Source organism: Carassius carassius, chromosome 36 (genome assembly GCF_963082965.1).
Source record: "Carassius carassius chromosome 36, fCarCar2.1, whole genome shotgun sequence".
Lineage (NCBI taxonomy): Eukaryota > Metazoa > Chordata > Actinopteri > Cypriniformes > Cyprinidae > Carassius > Carassius carassius.
This window is the reverse complement of record NC_081790.1, coordinates 6,939,385-6,943,331: the sequence shown is the minus strand read 5'-3', so window position 1 is coordinate 6,943,331 and position 3,947 is coordinate 6,939,385. Positions and strand designations below refer to the sequence as shown.

Below are 3,947 nucleotides of genomic sequence, written 5' to 3'. Positions count from 1 at the left end.
TATGTACTATTTTAATATTTATTCATATTTTTATATTTTCTATTATTGTCGTAGTTTACATATTTGCCTTGTTTCGTTTTATTTGTATACATTTCATTATATATTTTTTTGCTTAGATTCTTTAGATTAGTTTAGGCTATTTTTTATTTCAGTAATTCATATATTATATAAATAGTAGGCCTTAATTAAAACCTATATCATCTTCACATACAACACAAGTTCTTTAAGTCTTTTTTTCAGTTTAAGTAATAGCAGTGTTTTAAAATGAATATATAATTTTTAAGGTTTAACAATAAAAATGCAAATTTGTCACTCAATTTGACATAAAACAACGCATGTCAGATAAATTAGCTCAACATTGATTGTCATTTTGATAAATTAAATAGGATTTCATTGGTTGTGAAGACAAGTACATGTAAGTCACATAACTGTTTCTGGTAAGCCCCTGTAGAATGAAAGACTTGTTCATTTAATTGGTTTTAGTAAATCAATACTCCCAGCCACTGGCGTGGACACAAAACAAACAGTTGATTTCATGAACTACAGGTCAATAGATACTACAGTGGAGCCTTGAGAACTGAATGAATTAAAAAGAGTCAAGCAAGTGGCCTCCTCTAAATGATTGTGTCCCTTTTGTCTTATCTGAGGCACACAGATAAACGGACAGAAAAGCCTCGGCTCCTAGTGCCTTTGTGAATGTTATCACTGTCACAGGGTGTCTGTAATTTATCAAGCGTTTAGAGGTTCCTGCAAACATGAGGGCTCCACTCAGGATGTTACAGGTATGGCAGGTTTGAGTGTGGATGTGGCTTCACTTCTCCTCTGGGTGTACTGTGAAGAATGAGTCACACTGCCTTCCTGGCTGCTGCCATTACTGATTACATTATAGATTGCTGGGAAATGAAAACCAATAGCGATGATGTAAATAAAAAGGTGGCACAATTGGCCACAATTGGACACATGCACACAATATTAAATCATTAGACACATGGTTTAATACTCTCTTTATAGAAATGACTTTGTGTGCACAATTATTGGACTATTTTGTTATACAAATATATTCTAAATCAGGCATAATATATATACGATATACAACTTCTATTTTTTTATTTTGGATCAAATTTGATTTTATTCTTATTTTATTATTTTGGTTTTTGACAAATAAAATGAATAATATAAACAGTTAATGATCATGGTATCTAATTTATTACATCAATTTGCGATGTAGAAAACGAATTGAGAAATAGGCTAATCTCGCCCCCTGCTGGAATTTGATGGCTATGTGTTGTTTGTTATGTGGCTTAAATCACCTACACATGATGCATTTAATTATGGCTAACATGTTTCTCTACCCATGTCCTTAGACAATTAAACACCTTTTTTATTACAGTTATGATAAAACTGTGGTAACTTTTTTTCATCCCTGAAAAACACATAAATTATACATAAATAAATAAATAAATAAATGTTTTTGAGGGAAAAAATTGAAGTGGTAATGATAATTGCAGCAACTAGCCTGTATTGTTGTTGACATTATGGTCGCCATAGTGGGGTATTGCAAACAAATAAAAATAAATCAATAAAATAAACCAGCATACTAATAGCAGTTATTTTTAATAGGGTCAGTTTAAAAAAAATCTGCCAATAGAGGGTAGTATGGAACAAAAATGCAACAGTTGCCTGCATTTGGAAAAATCCTATTAATGAATGAGAATTTCGTATTAAGTCAATGATTTACCCAAAGAAAACAAACCACTGATATTACATTTAACTCATAATTAAGAAGAGATATTTATTTCCATTATCTTCAGTTTATTGAATTATATTCACTACGCAGTTAACTGGCATACAGATTTGAGCAACAATCTGTATCTACACCGTCAAATCTGAAGTATATATTGGGTTTAAACCTTAAGGCAAAGAAGATTAAAAAGCAGCATGAATCAATCATCCTGTCGCAGGAAGTGAACTGCAGGGGAAATCATTTTAAGTGAAGAACAAGAGAAAAATTGTGTCCCACCTGTGTGACTCACCAGCAGCTTTCTCTGAGTGAGATCCGGGCATATAATAATATCTCCAGCTTGAGCTGAAGAATGCTGGCAGGAAATCTTTGAAGAGCATTTCCTGCAATATCTGTTGCTTCTGTTGAAGAACACAGAGCCTGTTTCACACAGGAGGGGATAATGGCTGGGTTTCTCTTTTTTCTTGTGCATGTGTGTCTGAGGAAAACAATAACCAGAAAGAGAGGCACACAAAGAAAACAGTCCAATTTCACACTCATGTCATTCCAAACTCATTTGAGCTACTGTTACATGGTTTCAGAAGATAGAGATAATGTTTGCATCCTTTTTCAAAATTGAAAGCCTTAGTTCCCATTAATTTTAAATACATGGAGTTAACCGTATTTCTTCAGAATTTCTCCTTTTTTCCCCCACATAAGACAATGAGTAATATTCAGGGTTTGGGCCCCTATGCTTGAGGTTATGAGGGCCCTATACCTACACTACAAATGCCCTCAAATAAAACATCATTATGGAGTAACACAAAATGCAGTGGTTCATTAATATGCTAGGCTATAGCATAGCCTCTCAGTTGATAGATCAAAACCCTGAAATAACCAGAGATGTTGGTTTATACGTATTATGAAAGTTACTGTAAAGTTACTGTAAAGACATGCTGGTTATTAACAATCAAATTAAATCACTATCAACAAAATTCATAGATGGCCTGTGCATAAATGTTAAGTTTATATATAACATTTTAAATGTAGAAATATTAAATGATTGCAAGAAAAATAAGCTACTTTTGTTTTTTTACAAAAAAAAATTTGAAACTACTTCCAGTAACATTAATCATATAATATAGAATCATCCTCTGTGAACAAAAAAAAAAATGAGTTGTTAACATTTGAGAATGTATTAACATCTTTCTAAATGTGCGCTCTTTGGGCTAAAAAGACTAGCCATGTGATAACAAACCAATCGGTGCAGACGCGATTCAATCCGTGTCCTTCTTCTATGTGAAATAATCATAGGTATCACTTTATGCTGTTAGACTGTGGCATCGAAGGTCGTAGTTGTAAGATATAAAATCGCTTTCCGTGGGTTAAATTTTTTATGTTTACGTTTTATGGAGGGGTTAATCGTGAACGGTACAAAGGCGTGGCCCACGGACTGCAGCCCACGACTCAAGCCCAATAGTAATATTACAGCGTGATGAACTATTCCTTTAAGATAGTGAGGAGAACAAAAAAGGAAGCGTTCAAGGGGTGAGGGGTGTTTGCTTAATCAGAAAGTACATATGCAACACATTACAATGATTAATACAAACAATAGAAACATCTAGATGTGTACGTTCAAGAAAGTTAGACACTGTTTGGACAAAGAACGTGCATGCACACACAGTAGCCACACAAACAGCCTCGAAACAAACGCAAATCACACACACGGTTTGATTTACCTCAAACCTCCTCCTCAAAGCCTCTGGCACTGATTGATATTTCACAGTTCGCAGTTGGAGCAAACGCTGTGCCACAAGTCCACCACTGGTTCCTCAGAAATGCCGCATGGTCGCAAGAAAAACAAGAAGAAGGTATGTTTTACCACATGCAATTTGCACTACCCTTTAGTAGCTATACTCTGTATAACACCGTAAAGCGTTAACATAGCGTTAAAGGTTGGGAACTGTTATTATTCTGAATCGATTCCTTTTTACAGAGGGTGCATTCACCAACAATTGAACTTTGAGTAACTTACATGAGAATTTTGACATTGTTTCCTGAAATTTTATTTGAACAGTCTAACTAAATGAACAGCAATCAGCAAAGTTCGATTCCTGAACGACTCTTATGATTCAGTTATTTTGAGTGAATCAAAGCAATTAGCGCTACCAGTAAAGAATGATTCTCGAAGGACTCTTAGGAGCCGGTTCTCTTTGGCAAATCAGAT

At 34.4% G+C, this 3,947-nt stretch overlaps 1 long non-coding RNA gene across 1 annotated transcript; it reads right to left on the bottom strand.

Moving 5' to 3' along the window:
• Positions 1-493: 493 nt before the first annotated feature.
• Positions 494-3,562, bottom strand: LOC132117023 (uncharacterized). Its single transcript, XR_009425729.1, has 3 exons — positions 3,460-3,562; positions 2,021-2,219; positions 494-893 (listed from the first exon to the last, which is right to left on the bottom strand). It is a non-coding gene; the product is annotated as an uncharacterized LOC132117023 (long non-coding RNA).
• Between the last annotated feature and the right edge of the window lie 385 nt (positions 3,563-3,947).